General features: G+C 34.1%; 1 long non-coding RNA gene across 2 annotated transcripts in view; it reads right to left on the reverse strand.

Annotated features, from left to right (window-relative positions):
• Positions 1 to 6,023, reverse strand: part of LOC119839642 — an 8,981-nt gene extending 2,958 nt beyond the window's left edge. Inside the window, exon 1 of one of the 2 annotated variants that reach the window (XR_005288267.1) lies at positions 5,963 to 6,023. This is a non-coding gene — a long non-coding RNA (uncharacterized LOC119839642). Of the gene's footprint in view, positions 1 to 1,507; positions 1,680 to 5,962 lie in introns of those variants that run through there. The other variant, XR_005288268.1, reaches the window with a different exon arrangement.
• Positions 6,024 to 6,691: the final 668 nt, after the last annotated feature.

The raw sequence follows: 6,691 nt of genomic DNA on the forward strand, positions 1-6,691 counted from the left end.
TTTCATGCGTTAACGCTGCAACACCTAGTTTAATTTATTGTTACTTCAAATTTGTTTTTAATGATTTTACGAAACTTATCATGAAGTATAAATATCCAAATATTTTGGTTAACATTTCCTCTGAAACACATCTGGATTTTACTGAAATAAATAACTCTGGCAATAATTGTCAAATGTGTAATACTAAAAAGAAACAATATAAAAGTAACAATAAAACACGTCCCTAATCTTTGAACAGCACATAAAAAGAACATAATTAACAATATAAGGGGCAATAAAAGATATTAAGAAAGCAGCACGGGACTTGGCGAAAGAACAGTACAAAAATCTAAATTTGTCAAATGCATAACCCCGATGTTCGCAGTCACTGAGTCAATAAACAGATTTTGAGATATTTCAGGCCGTCCGTCACTCTGTATACATTACGATCTCACAGAGACATCTGACGACAGACTATTAATCTTTTAATAAATACCAAGCTATGCAAAAACAAATAGAACAACCCATCCATGTTGTCATCCCCATACTAAACACCGAAAAGATAAAGTCGAAATTCGAACCGCCGCTAGCATTTTAGACGCAAAACTATTCTGTTTTATATTATTTGTGACTTTACAAGACAACATTTTACGACCAGCATGAAACATGTTTTTCACACTTTTTTTCAACTAAACATATGTTAGGAACGGCGCTACATTTAATGGCTGTTATGACATTATTCGAGATGAAATGTATCATTTTAAATATGAAAAACTGTTATCTTTTAATATGTTTAACAAGACCGGGATGTAAAACGCATTTCGCTTTGACAAAAAGTTAACTGTCGTAATAAAATGTTTCGAAACGAGCGGTGTCACAGAGAGCAGAGCGAAAATAAAATCATGAAAGACTGTCATAACAGGGCTCGACATACTTTCTGCTACCGTCTGTTGCTAGAAATAGAAATGAAGCATTAAACTTTTTGTGTCACGCATTACACTTTTAAAATACGCATATGAATAACAATTGAGTCAGTCGTGACTGACTTTGATGCGTCTCATAAAAATAAAACGATTGGGAGGAAGCCTAAAACGAACTATCGCTGTCTCTTGTAACAGTCGTATTACTTACTCGTTGCTGGTTTATTTGTTTCTTTGTCCATATGAATTGTCAAAAGAATCGAGCGAAAACTCCTTCCTGTACTAGCAATAAATATTCACACAATTTAGCTTGCGTGTAAGTATTTCCTGACGTAAACACTACGTAACCCAGAGGAACTCAATCACGAACATCGTGAAAAACGTTGTTTACCGAACATTCCGCGCGTGATTCTGCAACAATAACTTATTTTTACGACTCCATAATAACTCGGCGAAAGGGAGGAATGTCGAAATTGAGGATAATATACCTCCGCGTGCGACAGCTTACACTTCGCTCGTAGATATCAACGCCAATAGCGTCCGTTCTATTTTTGGCCGGTTATACATCTACTAATTTATAGAGCTATAAAGTTTTACTTGTCACTCACCGGGGATTTATGTTCCGTTCGTCCTAAATGCGGTATCTTCCTCTGACGAATTTCCTCATGTCAACGTTTTCTCTAAACAATAAGGCGCAGAGCGTAGGCGACAGAAGTTACGCCGGTCCATTTGGGTCCATCCATCTGTAACGGACCGATTACTACAAAGGATATTGTCTTCTTATGCGGCGCGAACAAGGTCTAGTTTCCTGGGTGTCTTCGCAATTTGTTTGCGTATGTACAGATTCTTGGCCAACATTCTGGCGATCGAATTGCGACCTTCCATGATGGAGTTACGGTGCTATTTAATTTGTACTGAGGTGAAGAATAGGACTATGTCAACACAAGTTGTTGTAAATCGGACAGGCGGCGCCGGCGACGTCGTCGGCCACCGTTCATCCAAACACCCGTCGAAGCGTATCGAGGAAGGATGCTTAACACTTGCACCTCTAATTATACCCGGGAAATGTATTGTGCAAACAAATAATGAAATTCCTCTGTTTTGTGCGCGTGCCTTGGCTTCGTAATTCATAATATACACACACAATGTTTTTGCTCGTCTCGCTGCGTCACATAATTTAAAAGCCATTATTAAATATATGTGATATGTGAATTCAGAAAAATTTTCTGCATGTCTATACGAAAATACCCTTTAAACTTTTTCGTCGTAACTATAAAGCTGTGTCTCCGTCACGAAACCAAAAAAATGAAACTTCCAAACAATGTAAAAGATTCTCAGAACATGGGCGAGAACAGATTGTTTGTACGAACACAGATGTCACTGAATGAGGTGTGTTTCAGTGAATTACTCCAGAAATAGACTTTGAACTTTTAGCATGAGGCTTGGGATTAGGACTAGATCTAAGGGACAGTCTCTTAAATATTGAGTACAATGAATAAGCGTTTTAATCAAATAATTTATTCAAATTTTCTGCCATTGAATCATGTTAATTTTTATGTTATATTTTGCCAATGAGTAGTGTTCGCCTGGTGACAAGCGATCACCACCACTTATTAAAATGTTGTAGTGATGACGTCTAGAAATGCGTAATGCACTTTAGAGATAATAAAAAATTACGACAAGATTAAAGGAGATTGGGTAAAAAGAGTTTTCCACTCACCATAGTCCGCTAAAGCTTACCCGATTCCTACAATTTAAGCTAAAACCCAAAAAACTTGGCTTGCCAATATACTTAAAAATAACCTTGAAAAACAAGCTTTACAACAGCTTACAGCTTTTAAAACTTTGCAGATATACTTCCATCAATCCATTCTAATCACAAACATAATTGACGTCACAAATTCCACAAGTGCCACGATAATTCACGTGCAACATAAATTAAAAATAAACGCGAGCTAAACAGCAATTTGTCTTGTGTAAAGTAAACACGGAATTAGCCACATCAAACGCGGCCGAGTGATTCCATTGACAATATCCATTAATACCGACGAATCGGACGATTAGTAAACAAATGAGTCTAGTGACAGATCGGTACGGTTGGTCTGTGACGGGAGTTAAGGGGAGTGCAGGTTTGCAGGATGTTTATCGGACTGATTGCTTTAAGTATTGCTAGGGATGTGGTTGTTGATTATGTATTTATTGGTGATGAAAATAACAATTAATATTAATTGAAATAATATAGAAAAAACGTCATTTAGTGAGCTGCAGTTGCTAGAAATTTGTTTATGACAATTTAGTGACAGTCATTGACGATAAAATAAAAAATTTTAAAAGAAGTAAAATTAAAACCGATTGAGCTAAGCTAGATTAAGATTAATTAAGCTAAGATAAGCATTAATACGGAACGTTTTTCTTTGTCATATATTGATTACGAAGCTAAACATACATAGTTTATAGATGCTCTATTTAAAGGGACTGAAGCATGGTAACGCTACACAAACACTGTAACCCACACCGCCTTCCGTATTCCCACATAACAATAAATCATACAATTAATATGAAGCACATGCAATGTGTAAGCAGCGTTAAATCACACCTACGAGTAAATCTGATGGTGACAGCAACATGTGTCCTATACTGCTTCAGTTTACAACAGCTATTTTAGTTTAATGACAGTCTGGAATAGAAAACAATGAATCGTTTCGGAGATCAGTCCCGTTTCCGTTGGTGTACGTGGATTTAGCGATGACATTTCGTATTAGCGTAATGGATTCTGATGAAAAATTAATGCGGCCGTTTCGCCCGAGTGTTCGAGCATTTCGAATATGACTGAGTTATTTGTCCTTAACGTCACATTAATCAATTATGGAGGCAATGAGAAATCTAGAAGATTGGAAGCTGTTTTGTGAAGTGGAAATAATTCTGTTCGGTACTGTAGTGGATGCATGACTAAATCGTTTCAGTCATAAATAGCTGTTAAAGATTTAACGTAAATTGATGACAATTTAATGCCTGATAGGTTATTTTTACGGGACGATAAAAGCAAATGCGTATGTAGGTTATAAGTTAATTATTCATATCTATCCATTATTTACTGATAATTTGTTATGCATTATTCTGGAATTTATATATTTTTTTTTATAATAATGAACGTACCTTTTTGAATTGTTTCATAAATATTGAAGTTGAATTCATATCAGAGCGTCTATAAGCCGATTAATGTACTATTTGTGTTTATTGCGGCATCAGAAGTACATCATCTCTTCTCTGTCACGGTTCATGAGATACAGCCTGGAGATAGATGGACGGACATATAGAGAGATATGAAGACGGAAGGACGGCGAAGTTTTAGTAATAAAGTCCCTTTGGAGAAATCAAAATAAGATCGATCACTTTATTTTATATACTCATGCATCAGACATACTAACAATTGTTAGATTTTTTGTTAATTAGTAAATTTTTCTGCAAAAACTACTTACTGGATGAGTTTATACTTTTTTTTTAATAAAATCATAATTTAGTCTAATATGTATTTAATTTTTTCCCACACAATCAAAGTCGCGTTTAAGAGCTAGTTAATAAACCAAATCTGTACATTCAATCATGTCTGTTTATAGTTTTAAAATCCTGTAACATTAATCTTAGAATAACAAAGACGATACTTTGTAAAAAATGATCCCCAATTATTAACGGGAGCATGTCACGCATTTTTTGTTGTCTGTCATATTTCCTTTTTGTCGCAGCTTGTAGTAATTAGATAAAGATCTGTTTAATGTAATCGGTTATTTAATACCACATTTAGTAACTCCAGCGTTATGACTGGTTTTTGTATATATTATATATATTATAAGTATTTATTCCTTGTCATTTATTTGATTTCGAAGCGAAACTATCAAATCTCTCGGATGGAATTTCTATCGGAAGCATACAACATTATTAATATTATAAGAAATAAAATGTTCAAGTAATCTAAGAAGGCTAAAAACATAAAAAAAAATGTATTTTACCAACATTTCAAAAACCATGGATTTTCTCAATTGAACTATATTTTTTAATGTTGTTACATGATAATTTCGCGGAATATTTTATATTTCGCTATTTGTTTGGTTTGCAAATTTGATTAAAATCGCTTGAGTAGTTTATGTACCCATCGGGGACAAACAAATTGACACGTAATTTATATATATTTAGATTAACAAAAACCATTTAACTACACAGGCAACCATTATAAATAATTACATCTTATTTTACCTTTCAAATTGAGATCGAGCTCACCATTTTTTGTACCGCCATCTGGCTTATGTTATTTTTGTCACCGACTCAATTAGTGGCGTTTAAATCCGGTTAAGCGTGTAATCGCTTGTTTAACTAATTCCTCGTTTTGTAATGACAAGGGATTATCGCCTTACGTTTTAGGGGACGCGTTTAATTGACGTTTATGTATTTTTTATTTTAATTCGATCATGTTTAAAGCGTTAAACAAGGACACGATTGATTGATATTCTATAAGTAGACATATGAAATTATATATACAGCATTCAAATGCTTTATCAATGAGAAATTACTAAAACAACAGAATAAAAAAACAATCGAAATTATGTTTCATAAAAAACCCAATATTCATGAACGAAATTTTATAAATAATTCTACATATTGCAAACAGATTATCATATAATTACTGCTCAAAAGATCCCCCTAGACTGAGAGATTCCCTTAACCCCACTAAACCGTACCCTCCATTTTCTTAATGCAATGTCTTATCTGTCTTATCTGTATTTTAAAGTTTTGTAACCTACCAATGTTGTAAGGACTGAAAAGTTGCTTATATTTTTAACTAGCTGCGCCCCACAGTTTCACCCGCCTATGTCTGTATCCCGTAGGAATATCGGGATAAAAAGTTGCCTATGCGTTACTCCAGTTATCTAGCTATCTACGTAGCAAATTTCATTGCAATTTTGCGTGAATGAGTAACAAACATATACATACTATAGGTATGTGTATGTTCACATACTTCCACATTTATAATATTTGTAGGATGTCACATGAAAAACCTAGGTACTTACACTTGCACCCCAGTTATATAAAGACGTGTAATCGCTTTCGTCGGCTGCGGTGCGTAGTTTCCGCACAGTACGAATGTTTATTGCTATCACTTCCGTTTTAATAACGAGCTGTTAGTAGGATTGGGTGGTTTTTCATATCTTACTGTTACTGTCAAAACTCATAACCGGGCAAAACCATTACTTACTATAAGAATCAGTCAAAAACCATTTTGACTGAATGCATAATGTTAACGTAACATCGTAAATCTCACTAAAACTTATATGTTTAATGGCTTTGCTTAAAATACAATCATTTTATTTTCTAACAATTCATACTGTTTGCAAGCTTTCAACCTGTCAGTAAGATTTTTTATTTTCAATCAATTTTCTACTTAAGTATATTTAACGAATTTTTCTGTCATCAAATTACATAACTTAAACATTTATATTACATGAAGACAATTTTATATTACATAATAATATAAGACTGTTATCATTATATAACTGTTATATAACATAACTGTTACCATCAATTTGTCCATATAACTTCTTGATTAGTTAGCAAATTGGCGTGCAAATAAATCAGGCTGAAATAATAGTATTTTTCGTAGTAGTCGTCCAAACTATCATTACTAACAAGCATTTATCTACCAGAAAATAACAACTTGGGTGGGCACGATCGGTTCACCTAACTAGCCTCTAGTGATTTACAATTATTTTCAGCTGTCCGCGACTCCCGCGCACAAACAA

This window comes from Zerene cesonia, chromosome 4, assembly GCF_012273895.1.
Source record: "Zerene cesonia ecotype Mississippi chromosome 4, Zerene_cesonia_1.1, whole genome shotgun sequence".
Taxonomy (NCBI): Eukaryota; Metazoa; Arthropoda; class Insecta; order Lepidoptera; family Pieridae; genus Zerene; species Zerene cesonia.